The sequence below is a fragment of the Scyliorhinus torazame genome, chromosome 9 (assembly GCF_047496885.1).
Source record: "Scyliorhinus torazame isolate Kashiwa2021f chromosome 9, sScyTor2.1, whole genome shotgun sequence".
In the NCBI taxonomy this organism is placed as follows: domain Eukaryota; kingdom Metazoa; phylum Chordata; class Chondrichthyes; order Carcharhiniformes; family Scyliorhinidae; genus Scyliorhinus; species Scyliorhinus torazame.
In genome coordinates this window covers 5,424,858-5,442,996 of record NC_092715.1, presented here as the reverse complement: position 1 = coordinate 5,442,996, position 18,139 = coordinate 5,424,858, and the positions used below count along the sequence as shown (strand labels likewise).

The following is an 18,139-nucleotide window of genomic DNA, read 5'->3' as shown; positions in this document are numbered from 1 at the left end:
ACCCATCAAACTCCCCAAACCCCCCAAAACTCCCAAACCCATCACAATCCCCAAACTCATCAAACCCCCCAAACCCATCATACCCCCCGAACCCATCAAACTCCCCAAACCCATCAAACTCCCCCAAACCCATCAAACTCTCCAAACCCATCAAACCCCACAAACCCATCAGTCCACCAAACCCATCAATCCCCCAAACCCATCAATCCCCCAAACCCATCAATCCCCCAAACCCATCAAAATCCCAAACCCATCAAACTCCCCCAAACCCATCAAACTCCCCCAAACCCATCAAACTCCCCAAACCCGTCACAATCCCCAAACCCATCAAACACCCCAAAACCCCTAAACCCATCAAACTCCACAAACCAATCAACCGCCCCAAATGCATCACAATCCCCAAACCCATCACAATCCCCAAATCCATCACAATCCCCAAACTCATCAAACTCCCAAACCCATCAAACTCCCCAAATCCATTAAACTCCCCAAACCCATCAAACCCATCAACCCCGCAAACCCATCAAACCGCCGAAACTCATCAAACTCCCCAAACCCATCAAATCCCCAAACCCATCAAACTCCCCAAATCCATCAAACCCCCCAAACCCATCAAACTCCCCAAATCCATCAAACACCCCAAACCCATCAAACCCCCCAAACCCATCAAACCCCCCAAATCCATCAAACCACCGAAACCCATCAAACCCCCCAAACCCATCAAACTCCCCCAAACCCATCAAACTCCCTCAAACCCATCAAACGCCCCCAAACCCATCAAACCCCCCAAACACATCACACTCCCAAACCCATCAAACTTCCAAACCCATCAAACTCCCCAAACCCATCAAACACCCAAACCTATCAAACCCCCCCAAACCCATCACAATCCCCAAACCCATCACAATCCCCAAACCCCCCAAAACTCCCAAACCCATCACAATCCCCAAACTCATCAAACCCCCCAAACCCATCAAACCCCCCAAACCCATCAAATCCCCAAACTCATCAAACCCCCCAAACCCATTAAACTCCCCAATCCCATCAAACTCCCCCAGACCCATCAAACTCCCCAAACCCATCAAACCCTCCAAGCCCATCCAACCCCCCAAACCCATCAATCCCCCAAGCCCATCAAACTCCCCCAAACCCATCAAACCCCCCCAAACCAAATCAAAAAACCCAAACCCATCAAACCGCCCAAATCCTTTAAGCCCACCAAACCCATCAAACTCCCCAAACCCATTTAACCCATCAAACCCACAAACCGATCAAACCCCCAAACCCATTAAACCCCCAAACCCATCAAATCCTGCAAACCCATCAAACCCCCCAAACCCATCAACCCCCCCCAACCGATCAAACCCCCCAAACCCATCAAACTCCCCGAAACCCATCAATCCCACAATCCCATCAAACCCCCCAAACACATCACACTCCCCAAACCCATCAAACTTCCAAACCCATCAAACTCCCCAAACCCATCAAACACCCAAACCCAACACAATCCCCAAACCCATCAAACTCCCCAAACCCCCCAAAACTCCCAAACCCATCACAATCCCCAAACTCATCAAACCCCCCAAACCCATCATACCCCCCGAACCCATCAAACTCCCCAAACCCATCAAACTCCCCCAAACCCATCAAACTCTCCAAACCCATCAAACCCCACAAACCCATCAATCCACCAAACCCATCAATCCCCCAAACCCATCAATCCACCAAACCCATCAATCCCCCAAACCCATCAAAATCCCAAACCCATCAAACTCCCCCAAACCCATCAAACTCCCCCAAACCCATCAAACTCCCCAAACCCGTCACAATCCCCAAACCCATCAAACACCCCAAAACCCCTAAACCCATCAAACTCCACAAACCAATCAAACCCCCCAAATGCATCACAATCCCCAAACCCATCACAATCCCCAAATCCATCACAATCCCCAAACTCATCAAACTCCCAAACCCATCAAACTCCCCAAATCCATTAAACTCCCCAAACCCATCAACCCCGCAAACCCATCAAACCACCGAAACTCATCAAACTCCCCAAACCCATCAAATCCCCAAACCCATCAAACTCCCCAAATCCATCAAACCCCCCAAACCCATCAAACTCCCCAAATCCATCAAACACCCCAAACCCATCAAACCCCCCAAACCCATCAAACCCCCCAAATCCATCAAACCACCGAAACCCATCAAACCCCCCAAACCCATCAAACTCCCCCAAACCCATCAAACTCCCTCAAACCCATCAAACGCCCCCAAACCCATCAAACCCCCCAAACACATCACACTCCCAAACCCATCAAACTTCCAAACCCATCAAACTCCCCAAACCCATCAAACACCCAAACCTATCAAACCCCCCCAAACCCATCACAATCCCCAAACCCATCACAATCCCCAAACCCCCCAAAACTCCCAAACCCATCACAATCCCCAAACTCATCAAACCCCCCAAACCCATCAAACCCCCCAAACCCATCAAATCCCCAAACTCATCAAACCCCCCAAACCCATCAAACTCCCCAATCCCATCAAACTCCCCCAGACCCATCAAACTCCCCAAACCCATCAAACCCTCCAAGCCCATCCAACCCCCCAAACCCATCAATCCCCCAAGCCCATCAAACTCCCCCAAACCCATCAAACTCCCCCAACACATCAAACTCCCCAAACCCATCAAACTCACCAAACCCATCACAATCCCCAAACCCATCAAACTCCCCAAACCCCCCAAAACCCCAAACCCATCAAACTCCACAAACCCATCAAACTCCCCAAACCTATAAAACTCCCCAAATCCATTAAACCCACCAAACCCATCAAACTCCCCAAACCCCCAAAACCATCAAACCCCAAACCCATCAAACTCCCAAACCCATCAACCTCCCTAAACCCACAAACCCACAAAACCCCCCAAACCCTTCAAACCCCCAAACCCATAAAACTCCCCAAACCCATCAAACTCCCAAACCTATCAATCTCCCCAAACCCATCAAACCCCAAAACCAATCAAACCCCCAAACCAATCAAACCCCCAAACCCATCAAAGCCCCAAACGCATCACAATCCCCAAACCCATCACAATCCCCAAACCCATCACAATCTCCAAACCCATCAAACTCCCAAACCCATCAAACTCCCCAAATCCATTAAACCCACCAAACCCATCAAACTCCCCAAACCCATCAAACTCCCAAACCCATCAAACTCCCCAGATCCATTAAACCCACCAAACCCATCAAACTCCACAAACCCATCAATCTCCCCAGACACATCAAACTCCCCAAACCCATCAAACCCCCAAACACATCAAACCCCCAAATCCATCAAACCTCCCAAACCCATCAACCCCCCAAACCTATCAAACCCCCGAAACTTATCAAACCCCGAAACTCATCAAACCCCCCAAACCCATCAAACTCCCCAAACCCATCCAACTCCCCAAACCCACCACACTCCCCAAACCCATCAAATTCCCCAAACCCATCAAACCCCCCAATCCCATCACAATCCCCAAACTCATCAAACTCCCCAAAACATCACAATCCCCAAACCCATCGCAATCCCCAAACCCATCAAACTCCCCAAACCCATCAAACCCCCGCAAACCAACTCCCCAAACCAATCACACCCCCAAATCCATCAAACCCCCCAAACCCATCAAACCCCCCAAACCCATCACAATCCCCAAACCCATCAAACTCCCCGAATCCATCGAACGCCCCAAACCCATCGAACCGCCAAACCCATCAAACCCCCAAACCGATCAAACCCCCAAACCGATCAAACCCCAAACCCATCAAACCCCCAAACCCGTCAAACCCATCAAACCCCCCAAACCCATCAAACCCCCAAACCAATCAAACCCCCCAAACCCATCAAACTCCCCCAAACCCATCAAATTCCCCAAACCCATCAAAACCCCCAAACCGATCAAACCCGCAATCCCATCAAACCCCCCAAACACACCACATTCCCCAAACTCATCAAACTTCCAAACCCATCAAACTCCCGAAACCCATCAAACATCCAAACCCATCAAACCCCCCCAAACCCACTCCCCAAACCCATCAAACCCACCAAACCCATCAAACTCCCCAAAGCCATCAAACTCTTGATCCCATCAAACACCCCAAATCCATTAAACCCACCAAACCCATCAAACTCCCCAAACCCATCAATCCCTCCAAACCCATCAATCACCCAAACCGATCAAACACCCCAAACCCATCAAACCCCCAAACCCATCAAACTCCCCAAAACCAATCAAACCCCCAAACCAATCAAACCCCCAAACCCATCAAAGCCCCAAACGCATCACAATCCCCAAACCCATCACAATCCCCAAACCCATCACAATCTCCAAACCCATCAAACTCCCAAACCCATCAAACTCCCCAAATCCATTAAACCCACCAAACCCATCAAACTCCCCAAACCCATCAAATTCCCAAACCCATCAAACTCCCCAGATCCATTAAACCCACCAAACCCATCAAACTCCACAAACCCATCAATCTCCCCAGACCCATCAAACTCCCCAAACCCATCAAACCCCCAAACACATCAAACCCCCAAATCCATCAAACCTCCCAAACCCATCAACCCCCCAAACCTATCAAACCCCCGAAACTTATCAAACCCCGAAACTCATCAAACCCCCCAAACCCATCAAACTCCCCAAACCCATCCAACTCCCCAAACCCACCACACTCCCCAAACCCATCAAATTCCCCAAACCCATCAAACCCCCCAATCCCATCACAATCCCCAAACTCATCAAACTCCCCAAAACATCACAATCCCCAAACCCATCGCAATCCCCAAACCCATCAAACTCCCCAAACCCATCAAACCCCCGCAAACCAACTCCCCAAACCAATCACACCCCCCAAATCCATCAAACCCCCCAAACCCATCAAACCCCCCAAACCCATCACAATCCCCAAACCCATCAAACTCCCCAAATCCATCGAACGCCCCAAACCCATCGAACCGCCAAACCCATCAAACCCCCAAACCGATCAAACCCCCAAACCGATCAAACCCCAAACCCATCAAACCCCCAAACCCGTCAAACCCATCAAACCCCCCAAACCCATCAAACCCCCAAACCAATCAAACCCCCCAAACCCATCAAACTCCCCCAAACCCATCAAATTCCCCAAACCCATCAAAACCCCCAAACCGATCAAACCCCCAAACCCATCAAACCCCCCAAACCCATCAAACCCCCCAAACACACCACATTCCCCAAACTCATCAAACTTCCAAACCCATCAAACTCCCGAAACCCATCAAACATCCAAACCCATCAAACCCCCCCAAACCCACTCCCCAAACCCATCAAACCCACCAAACCCATCAAACTCCCCAAAGCCATCAAACTCTTGATCCCATCAAACACCCCAAATCCATTAAACCCACCAAACCCATCAAACTCCCCAAACCCATCAATCCCTCCAAACCCATCAATCACCCAAACCGATCAAACACCCCAAACCCATCAAACCCCCAAACCCATCAAACTCCCCAAACCCATCAAACCCCCCAAACCCATCAAACCCCCCAAACCCATCAAACCCCCCAAACCCATCAAACTCCCCCAAACCCATCGAATCCCCATTCCCATCAAACCCCTCAAACACATCACACTCCCCAAACACATCAAACTTCCAAACCCATCAAACTCCCCAAACTCATCAAAGCCCCCAAACCCATCAAACTCCCCAAACCCATCCAACCCCCAAACCCATCAAACCCCCAAACCCATCAAACCCTCCAAACCCATCAAACCCCCAAACCCATCAAACCCTCCAAACCCATCAAACCCCCCAAACCCATCAAACCCCCCAAACCCATCAAACCCCCAAACCCATCAAACTCCCCCAAACCCCCAAATCCATCACAATCCCCAAATCCATCAAACTCCCCAAACCCATGAAACTCCCCAAACCCATCAAACCCCCAAACTCATCAATCCTCAAACCCACCAAACTCCCCCAAACCCATCAAATTCCCCCAAACCATCAAACCCCCAAACCCATCAAACTCCCCAATACCCCCAAACCCATCACAATCCCCAAACCCAAGAAACTCCCCAAACCCATCAAACCCCCAAACGCATTAATCCCCAAGCCCACCAAACTCCCCCTTACCCATCAAACCCCCCAAATCCATCAAACCCCCCAAATCCATCAAACCCCCAGACCCATCAAACCCCCAGACCCATCAAACCCCCAAACCCATCAAACCCCCAAACCCATCAAACCCCCAAACTCATTAATCCCCAAACCCACCAAACTCCCCCTTACCCATCAAACCCCCAAAGCCATCAAACTCCCCAAACCCATCAAACCCCCCAAACTCATCAAACCCCCCACACCCATCACACCCCCCAAATCCATCAACCCCTCCACACCCATCAAACCCATCAAACCCCCCAAACCCATCAAACACCCCCAAACTGTAGCCATGTAAAATGGCTGCATTCCGATTAATCTGGCCAAAACCCAGTTTAAAACGGCTAACCCGAAAGACTGCTGGGAAAAGCAGCCAAGAAGACACAAGCAGGCAGCTGCAGACAGGTTTGCATATTCAGCTCTGGGAACGTAGCCCAGATCGATACTCAGGGCTATCAACAGCCTATCAACCCAGGTATCCGCAGTTTCATTCAGGACTGTTTACACCTAATCTACTCAGACATCCACAGTTAAATCGGCTATCCCCGGGAACAATTGCAACATATTAGCAATCGAATACCGGGCCAGACCTGTCGGCGCCTGCAGTGGCCGAAACAAAGACAGGTGAGCGACCACCCCCCCGATCGAGGAATCGCCTCACCATTGGACACATCGACCCCAGAGACTGGGGACAGAATCCAATCACTTGGGACTCAGGGTCAAGGGCCGCTCCGGGAGGCGGGAAGCCCCTGGGCCCTATAAAAGTAAAGGTCCAAGTTCAGATCTCTCTCTCTCTCATCTTCGCCTGCTCGAGACCTTCAGAAGACCAGCCACCGGTAGCAGTAAGTGTGAATCCAATGATCGCTATCCGGTAGAGGCACCTAGCCACCGACCTGTAGCAGGCTTTTGAATCCCGCGGGCCAGATTTGATTGGACAAGCCATTTGTTTCCCTGACCTGGTGGGCTCTTCCTAAGTTAAGTATTGGCCAGTAGTGATAGGTTTGTTATACAGAAAGTAGTATTAGGGTATTAATATTGCTTGTTGTATATAATAAATGACCGTTGTTTTAATCCTTACTAAGCGGTGTGCTATGTTATTAATCATAACCTAAACTTGAACCACGTGGCGGTATCATAAAGATACTTGGCGACTCATGAGCAAAGGTGACCTAAACAGAGCAAATAGAATAAAGCTAGAAAGAGCAACATAATTGGCGACTCTGGTGGAGCCCGACTTAGAAGTGGAAAACCACTCCGGGAGAACCCCAACATTTTGAATTAGAATCCAATCGGAAACAAAAAAAAAACCCACAAGTGTTCAAGCGGTTCTGGTTAATAATTCACAATTCGGAAGTGTGTATATGCATGCGTAACTAACAGGGTTATAAGGCAAAACTGATAGATTTTTTGTTGCGTCAAACCTATCAGCAGTCGGTATTTCGGAAATTAGCGCAAGCCGTACCCGTATCTACCACACCACCTTGGCCCCCTGTTCCAAATTCGAACGTACCGAGCAGATAAGAGAGAGCCATGCAGGCAATGCAAGCGATGCAGCGCCTCATGAACCCCGAACATTTTGCTGTCGCACCAGTCAGCAGCGTAGGAGCGGGACAGTGTCCCGTTTGGGAGGTGGAAATCCGCAAATTTCTGCAGGGCAAAGGATGGCCCGTGTGGAAGGATTTCTGCAATAACGACGACTCAGGTCCTGGAAGTATAGGGCATACTTGGTGGGAGAACCTGAGTGAGATTCACAAAAAGAGTTTAGCAAAAGCGCACAAGCCGATGGCAATTGTGTCCTGTCTGGCACAATTGCGAGACACAGAGGAGGTCGTCAGGACGCTCCGCAAGGAAATAGAAGACATACATCGGATAAGGAAAACCGATATATGTGAGATTGAGAAAGAGAACCAGGAATTGAAAGGGAAATTAGCAGCAAAGGACCAAGAGGTGGCTGATGCTAAACGGGGTCACCAATCTTGCCTGGTGCACTTGAGTAGTTTCCAGTCCCAGTACAAGAAGGCTTATCAGGACCTGCAGCGTGCAGTCCTGGTAAAGAAAGAAACCGAAACCCAGTTAGAGACGCTCCAGAAACAATGCAGTGATCTCAAGGCAGCCTTGAGAGCGCTCCACGCCACAACCACGGAACAAAGGCAGAGTACTTTGGACCATGCAAAGTGCCGAAAGCAGATTGCAGACTTGAAAGCACTGCTTTCTGTCCAAAAGGGATTTCAGGAAACCTTTGGGGAAAGTTTAGAACAGGAAGACGGCCCTGATTGGGAAGAATTGAAGGAGACAGCGCAGAGATATGTTCAGGGAGCATGTGCGCAGGGATAACCCCAAAGGAGGAAAGCACCCCCACCCCGCACACAACAGATAATACAGACTCCCATGAACCCTGTAACAACCCACCGCACCGCCACAGCAGACGAGGAGGAGGTCTTATATTCCACCCCCCTCACAGTGACCCAATTACGGGACGCGTGTGCCAAAATCACACCGTTCCTCCCCGCTTCAAACCCACACCATTTCTTTGCCACCGTCAAACACCAGGCGACCATGTACGGCCTGGATGAGAAAGAGCAGGTCAAGCTCACGGTCCTCAGCTTAGACCCATCGGTCGCAGCAGCCCTTCCCGACCCACAGAATGTAGGGGGAGGCACCCTTGCAGAAATGCATACCGCGATCCTGGATGCGATTGGGTACAACCGGGGCGACCCCGTAGACGGTCTGAATAAATGCAGACAGAAAAAGTCTGAACACCCCACAGCATTCGCAGGACGCTTGTGGATTCATTTTGAAGCCGTTTTCGGCAACGTAGATCGCGCCCATTTGTCCGCAAACAATATGGCCAAGTGGACCCGCACCCTTATCTCCCATGCCACGGAAGCAGGACAGAATGCCTGTAGCAATTATGACCCCTCGGAGGATGAGAAATGGGTGGTCAAGAGATTGTCCCACGTTTGGGAACAAGCGGCTCACGGTAAATCAGCCACTAGAACACCCGAGGAAAACCAAGCCGCCGCAGACGTGCAGGCAGTAAGAACCACTCTTCACAACCCCGCCTGGGTAAACGAGGGAAAGGACAGCCCCCCAGCCAAACCGCAAGAGTGCTACAATTGCGGCCAATTGGGACATTTTGCAAGGGAATGCAAAGACCCTAAGAAAGCACAGAGTGCCCAACCGACAGGCACTCTCGATAAGAAAAAGGCAGAGCCCATAGCGACCGAGAACTGAGGTGTCCACATGATGATTTCAAGGAGACACTTGGTGAAAAGTGTTGTCCTTCCTGATGGAACCTGCAGAATGTTTTATGTTGTCTGTCTGTTTGTTAAATGTTGTTCGTCCTACAGGAGAACTCTCTCACCGCCCCACACCCATTCACCTGAACTTTTCCCACTGACCCCCACCGCGGCCACACGCCCATTCGGCCGATACCTCTGAGGACTTGCCTCAGACACCCGATCGTAGCTACTCTTCTGATTGGATGGTAGAATCAGAACAGTAACCCCACCATGATGACTACATTTTTGTCCGTTCTTTGGTCGCTCAGGCAGTGGAGAAACGGCGCGAGACCTGCCCTGCCTGGGGACCCCCCCGTTGGTCAAATACGCTTGGGAAGGGAAGATACGGTATTGGTAGCCGTCCTACCCGGGGACTCCACCCAAATCTTACCCGTCGCGGCCCACACGCACCTCATTCGAACTTTACTTTCAAAAACCGTTTTATTTTATTTAGGCAACCTTTGGGTTGCTGCCACATGCTATTTACATCCTGGAACATTTGGATGATAAACTTAGCACTTGTCCACCATTGGGAAGTGTGCCGTGTCCAAACATTTGTTTTGAATAAAAAATGGGGGGAGAGTCACAGACTGTGACCAATTATAAGGGTTTAATTGGCCCCAAGAAGGACAGACACACTAACACACCAGATATTAAACCGAAGTATTTACACACACTACGCTTGTCTTACAGAACTCCAGAAGCTCCAAGTCCGGAGAAAACCAGCAAACAGGAAAAGGAAAAGAAAGAAGACAGCCATGAGGACTCCTTTCTTCGTGCTCAACATATTTATTATGGACTTTTGGTTGCGCGGGAACGCGGACCCCATCACTCCAAACCCCCCTGCCGTTAACGCTTCACTGCCCAGTAGTACCGAGGGCCCAGTCACCAACCACGCTGCATTATCCTGGTGTGCCAAGTTCATAACTTGGTACTCTCTATCGTACATCATTGAGGCACTGTTGGCATTGGCTGTACTCAGTTGTGCAATACAGACCATGCACCTCTGCAAGTGGAAAAGGAGAGCGTACCGCCCGGTCTATCGGATCCGATCCCTGATATTCAGCTACAACCAGACCCCAGACCCCCGCGATATAGGAATAATAAAACATGCACTGGCGGTTTGTTTGTTCTTCCTGTAAATAAAAAGAGAATGAGTGGAAATGTCTGATCCTGAGCTTGACTGCCAAGCCAGGAAAGAATATATTGATTGTGATGGTGTTGTATCGAGACATCAGACTGTAAGTAAGAAGAAATGTTTAGGTAACATTAGAGGTTCCCAGTTTATTTTTTTTATAGATACATGCCCCTGCCTGACATAGCGCCCCCAAGAATTGTTTAGGTAAATGTTTGTGCATAGCTAGGGTCAGAGTAGTGGCCATGTGGGAGGTGCACCCCCCAGTCGGGAAACGAAGAGGACAAAATTTATGTGATTGTTCACGCTTCGCGTTAGGATCACAAGGCGGGTGTGTAGCCATGTAAAATGGCTGCGTTCCGATTAATCTGGCCAAAACCCAGTTTAAAATGGCTAACCCGAACGACTGCTGGGAAAAGCAGCCAAGAAGACACAAGCAGGCAGCTGCAGACAGGTTCGCATATTCAGCTCTGGGAACGTAGCCCAGATCGATACTCAGGGCTATCAACAGCCCATCAACCCAGGTATCCGCAGTTTCATTCAGGACTGTTGACACCTAATCTACTCAGACATCCACAGTTAAATCGGCTATCCCCGGGAACAATTGCAACATATTAGCAATCGAATACCGGGCCAGACCTGTCGGCGCCTGCAGTGGCCGAAACAAAGACAGGTGAGCAACCACCCCCCGATCGAGGAATCGCCTCACCATTGGACACATCGACCCCCAAACCCATCAAACCCCCCCAAACCCATCACAATCCCCAAACCCATCACAATCCCCCAAACCATCACAATCCCCAAACCCATCAAACACCCAAACCCACCAAACTCCCCAAATACATTAAACCCACCAAACCAATCAAACCCATCAAACCCCCAAATCCATCAAACCCCCCAAACCCATCACAATCCCCAAACTCATCAAACCCCCCCAAACCCATCAAATCCCTAAACCCATCAAACCCGCCAAACCCATCAAACTCCCCAAACCCATCACACTCCCCAAACCCATCAAACCCCCAAACCCGTCAAACTCCCCCAAACCCCCCAAACCCATTACAATCCCCAAACCCATCAAACCCCCAAACCCGTCAAACTCCCCCAAACCCATCAAACCCCCCAAACCCATCAAACCCCCAAACCCATCAAACCCCCCCAAACCCATCACACTCCCCAAACCCATCAAACCCCCAAACCCGTCAAACTCCCCCAAACCCATCAAACCCCCCAAACCCATCAAACCCCCAAACCCATCAAACTCCCCAAACCCATCACACTCCCCAAACCCATCAAACCCCCAAACCCGTCAAACTCCCCCAAACCCATCAAACCCCCCAAACCCATCAAACCCCCAAACCCGTCAAACTCCCCCAAACCTCCCAAACCCATTACAATCCCCAAACCCATCAAACCCCCAAACCCGTCAAACTCCCCCAAACCCATCAAACCCCCCAAACCCATCAAACCCCCAAACCCGTCAAACTCCCCCAAACCTCCCAAACCCATTACAATCCCCAAACCCATCAAACCCCCAAACCCGTCAAACTCCCCCAAACCCATCAAACCCCCCAAACCCATCAAACCCCCAAACCCGTCAAACTCCCCCAAACCTCCCAAACCCATTACAATCCCCAAACCCATCAAACCCCCAAACCCATCAAACCCTCAACTCACCAAATCCCCAACTCACCAAATCCCCAACTCGCCAAAACCTCTAAGCCATCAAACCCTCAACTCACCAAATCCCAACTCACCAGATCCGAATTCACTGAATCCCAACTCACCAAAATCCAACTCACCAAAAACCTCCAAACTATCAAACCCTTAACTCACCAAATCCCAACTCACCAGATCCCAATTCACTGAATCCCAACTTACCAAAATCCAACTCACCAAAACCTCCAAACTATCAAACCCTCAACTCACCAAATCCCCAACTCGCCAAAACCCAACTCGCCAAAACCCAACTCACCAAATCCCCAACTCGCCAAATCCCAACTCACCAAATCCCCAACTCACCAAATCCCAACTCACCAAACCCTCCAACCCTCCAACCCAAACCCCCAACGTCTCTGTGCCTTTTTCATTACCTTTTGTATCCGTCTACCTCTCATTCTCCACAGCAATCAATTTTTCACTCTGTTGTGAGCAGGATGTATTCAGAGAAAGTTTTCACTGGCTAGTGTTCTTCAGGTTCATGTTGACGGATCAGTCCCTGAGGGAACATTGAAGAGCTGGGATGACTGTTCACTCACACACTTTGAGTTGATCAGGTGTACTTAGCAAACCTTATTCTGGATTGGCTGTCATACTGCACAAGTTTCTATGGTGACCAGCTGCCTTTCTGCTGCCTTAGAAACCAATTTATAGGATTCAAGTGTTATTTAGACAGCTGTAACATAATCGTATGTTTTTAAACACAAAAGTCACTTCAACTGGTTGGAAATTCATGGTCAGAACATAACTGTCCCAAAAGCATAAAATCTGCCTCAAAACACCCCATAAACCACTCCAGACATGACCCAATACTGCCAAAACACAGCCCTAAAACTGCCCCAACACAGCCCTAAAACTGCCCCAACACTGGCCTAAAACTGCCCCAACACTGGCCACAATCGCCCCAACACTGGCCTAAAACTGCCCCAACACAGCCCTAAAACTGCCCCAACACTGGCCACAATCGCCCCAACACAGCCCTAAAACTGCCCCAACACAGCCCTAAAACTGCCCCAACACAGCCCCAAAACTGCCCCAACACTGGCCTAAAACTGCCCCAACACTGGCCACAAACGCCCCAACACTGGCCTAAAACTGCCCCAACACTGGCCTAAAACTGCCCCAACACTGGCCTAAAACTGCCCCAACACTGGCCACAATCGCCCCAACACTGGCCTAAAACTGCCCCAACACAGCCCTAAAACTGCCCCAACACTGGCCACAATCGCCCCAACACAGCCCTAAAACTGCCCCAACACAGCCCCAAAACTGCCCCAACACTGGCCTAAAACTGCCCCAACACTGGCCACAAACGCCCCAACACTGGCCTAAAACTGCCCCAACACTGGCCTAAAACTGCCCTAACACAGCCCTAAAACTGCCCCAACACTGGCCTAAAACTGCCCCAACACTGGCCTAAAACTGCCCCAACACAGCCCTAAAACTGCCCGAACACAGCCCTAAAACTGCCCCAACACTGGCCTAAAACTGCCCCAACACAGCCCTAAAACTGCCCCAACACAGCCTTAAAACTGCCCCAACACAGCCCTATAACTGCCCCAACACTGGCCTAAAACTGCCCCAACACTGGCCACAATCGCCCCAACACAGCCCTAAAACTGCCCCAACACTGGCCACAATCGCCCCAACACTGGCCTAAAACTGCCCCAACACAGCCCTAAAACTGCCCCAATACTGGCCACAATCGCCCCAACACTGGCCTAAAACTGCCCCAACACAGCCTTAAAACTGCCCCAACACAGCCCTATAACTGCCCCAACACTGGCCTAAAACTGCCCCAATACTGGCCACAATCGCCCCAACACTGGCCTAAAACTGCCCCAACACAGCCCTAAAACTGCCCCAACACTGGCCACAATCGCCCCAACACAGCCCTAAAACTGCCCAACACTGGCCACAATCGCCCCAACACTGGTCTAAAACAACCCCAACACAGCCCTAAAACTGCCCCAACACAGCCCTAAAACTGCCCCAACACTGGCCACAATCGCCCCAACACTGGTCTAAAACTGCCCCAACACAGCCCTAAAACTGCCCCAACACAGCCCTAAAACTGCCCCAACACTGGCCACAATCGCCCCAACACAGCCCCAAAACTGCCCCAACACTGGCCTAAAACTGCCCCAACACTGGCCTAAAACTGCCCCAACACAGCCCTAAAACTGCCCCAACACAGCCTTAAAACTGCCCCAACACAGCCCTAAAACTGCTCCAACACAGCCCTAAAACTGCACCAACACAGCCCCAAAACTGCCCCAACACAGCCCTAAAACTGCCCTAAAACTGCCCCAACACAGCCCCAAAACTGCCCCAACACTGGCCCTAAAACTGCCCCAACACTGGCCTAAAACTGCCCCAACACTGGCCTAAAACTGCCCCAACACTGGCCTAAAACTGCTCCAACACAGCCCTAAAACTGCCCCAACACTGGCCTAAAACTGCTCCAACACAGCCCTAAAACTGCCCCAACACAGCCCTAAAACTGCCCCAACACAGCCCTATAACTGCCCCAACACAGCCCTAAAACTGCCCCAACACTGGCCACAATAGCCCCAACAGTGGCCTAAAACTGCCCCAACACAGTCCTAAAACTGCCACAACACTGGCCTAAAACTGCCCCAACACTGGCCTAAAACTGCTCCAACACAGCCCTAAAACTGCCGCAACACAGCCCTAAAACTGCCCCAACACAGCCCTAAAACTGCCCCAACACTGGCCTAAAACTGCCCCAACACAGCCCTAAAACTGCCCCAACACAGCCCTAAAACTGCCCCAACACTGGCCTAAAACTGCCCCAACACAGCCCTAAAACTGCCCCAACACAGCCCTAAAACTGCCCCAACACTGGCCTAAAACTGCCCCAACACTGGCCCTAAAACTGCCCCAACACTGGCCTAAAACTGCTCCAACACAGCCCTAAAACTGCCCCAACACAGCCCCAAAACTGCCCCAACACTGGCCCTAAAACTGCCCCAACACTGGCCTAAAACTGCTCCAACACAGCCCTAAAACTGCCCCAACACAGCCCTAAAACTGCCCCAACACAGCCCTAGAACTGCCCCAACACTGGCCACAATCGCCCCAACACAGCCCTAAAACTGCCCCAACACTGGCCTAAAACTGCCCCAGCACTGGCCCTAAAACTGCCCCAACACTGGCCTAAAACTGCCCCAACACAGCCCTAAAACTGCCCCAACACAGCCCTAAAACTGCCCCAACACTGGCCTAAAACTGCCCCAACACAGCCCTAAAACTGCCCCAACACTGGCCACAATCGCCCCAACACAGCCCTAAAACTGCCCCAACACAGCCCTAAAACTGCTCCAACACTGGCCCTAAAACTGCTCCAACACTGGCCCTAAAACTGCCCCAACACTGGCCTAAAACTGCTCCAACACAGCCCTAAAACTGCCCCAACACTGGCCTAAAACTGCCCCAACACTGGCCCTAAAACTGCCCCAACACTGGCCACAATCGCCCCAACACAGCCCTAAAACTGCCCCAACACAGCCCTAAAACTACCCCAACACAGCCCTAAAACTGCCCCAACACTGGCCTAAAACTGCCCCAACACTGGCCTAAAACTGCCCCAACACAGCCCTAAAACTGCTCCAACACTGGCCTAAAACTGCCCCAACACTGGCCTAAAACTGCTCCAACACTGGCCCTAAAACTGCCCCAACACTGGCCACAATCGCCCCAACACAGCCCTAAAACTGCCCCAACACAGCCCTAAAACTACCCCAACACAGCCCTAAAACTGCCCCAACACTGGCCTAAAACTGCCCCAACACTGGCCTAAAACTGCCCCAACACAGCCCTAAAACTGCTCCAACACTGGCCCTAAAACTGCCCCAACACTGGCCCTAAAACTGCCCCAACACAGCCCTAAAACTGCCCCAACACAGCCCTAAAACTGCCCCAACACAGCCCTAAAACTGCCCCAACACAGCCCCAAAACTGCCCCAACACTGGCCCTAAAACTGCCCCAACACTGGCCTAAAACTGCTCCAACACAGCCATAAAACTGCCCCAACACAGCCCTAAAACTGCCCCAACACAGCCCCAAAACTGCCCCAACACTGGCCCTAAAACTGCCCCAACACTGGCCTAAAACTGCTCCAACACAGCCCTAAAACTGCCCCAACACAGCCCTAAAACTGCCCCAACACTGGTCCTAAAACTGCCCCAACACTGGCCACAATCGCCCCAACACAGCCCTAAAACTGCCCCAACACTGGCCACAATTGCCCCAACACTGGCCTAAAACTGCACCAACACAGCACTAAAACTGCCCCAACACAGCCCTAAAACTGCCCCAACACTGGCCACAATCGCCCCAACACAGCCCTAAAGCTGCCCCAACACTGGCCTAAAACTGCCCCAACACAGCCCTAAAACTGCCCCAACACAGCCCAAAAACTGCCCCAACACAGCCCTAAAACTGCCCCAACACTGGCCACAATCGCCCCAACACAGCCCTAAAACTGCCCCAACACAGCCCTAAAACTGCCCCAACACTGGCCACAATCGCCCCAACACAGCCCTAAAACTGCCCCAACACTGGCCTAAAACTGCCCCAACACTGGCCTAAAACTGCCCCAACACAGCCCTAAAACTGCCCCAACACAGCCCTAAAACTGCCCCAACACAGCCCTAAAACTGCCCCAACACTGGCCACAATCGCCCCAACACAGCCCTAAAACTGCCCCAACAGCCCTAAAACTGCCCCAACACAGCCCTAAAACTGCCCCAACACTGGCCTAAAACTGCCCCAACACTGGCCACAATCGCCCCAACACTGGCCTAAAACTGCCCCAACACAGCCCTAAAACTGCCCCAACACAGCCATAAAACTGCCCCAACACTGGCCTAAAACTGCCCCAACACAGCCCTAAAACTGCCCCAACACTGGCCTAAAACTGCCCCAACACAGCCCTAAAACTGCCCCAACACAGCCCTAAAACTGCCCCAACACAGCCCTAAAACTGCCCCAACACAGCCCTAAAACTGCCCCAACACTGGCCTACAACTGCCCCAACACAGCCCTAAAACTGCCCCAACACAGCCCTAAAACTGCCCCAACACAGCCATAAAACTGCTCCAACACAGCCCTAAAACTGCCCCAACACAGCCCTAAAACTGCCCCAACACAACCCGAAAACTGCCCCAACACTGGCCACAATCGCCCCAACACTGGCCACAATCGCCCCAACACTGGCCACAATCGCCCCAACACTGGCCTAAAACTGCCCCAACACTGGCCACAATAGCCCCAACAGTGGCCTAAAACTGCCCCAACACAGCCCTAAAACTGCCCCAACACTGGCCTAAAACTGCCCCAACACTGGCCTAAAACTGCCCCAACACAGCCCTAAAACTGCCCCAACACAGCCCTAAAACTGCTCCAACACTGGCCTAAAACTGCCCCAGTCGCTGTGGGCACGGGTGTTGGGCTCGTCGCTGTGGGCACGGGTGTTGGGCTCGTCGCTGTGGGCACGGGTGTTGGACTCGTCGCTGTGGGCACGGGTGTTGGGCTCGTCACTGTGGGCACGGGTGTTGAACTCATCGCTGTGGGCATGGGTGTTGGACACGTCGCTGTGGGCACGGGTGTTGGCCTCGTCGCTGTGGGCACAGGCGTTGGACTCATCGCTGTGGGCACGGGTGTTGGACTCGTCGCTGTGGGCACGGGTGTTGGACTCGTCGCTGTGGGCACGGGTGTTGGACTCGTCGCTGTGGGCACGGGTGTGGAACTCGTCACTGTGGGCACGGGTGTTGGACTC

General features: G+C 51.5%; 1 protein-coding gene across 1 annotated transcript in view; it reads right to left on the bottom strand.

Annotated features, from left to right (window-relative positions):
- LOC140429052 (prolactin receptor-like) overlaps positions 1–12,793 on the bottom strand; it is a 239,687-nt gene extending 226,894 nt beyond the window's left edge. The window contains 1 exon segment of the mRNA XM_072515584.1: positions 12,710–12,793. The gene's annotated coding sequence lies outside the window, so the exon portion shown is untranslated.
- Positions 12,794–18,139: the final 5,346 nt, after the last annotated feature.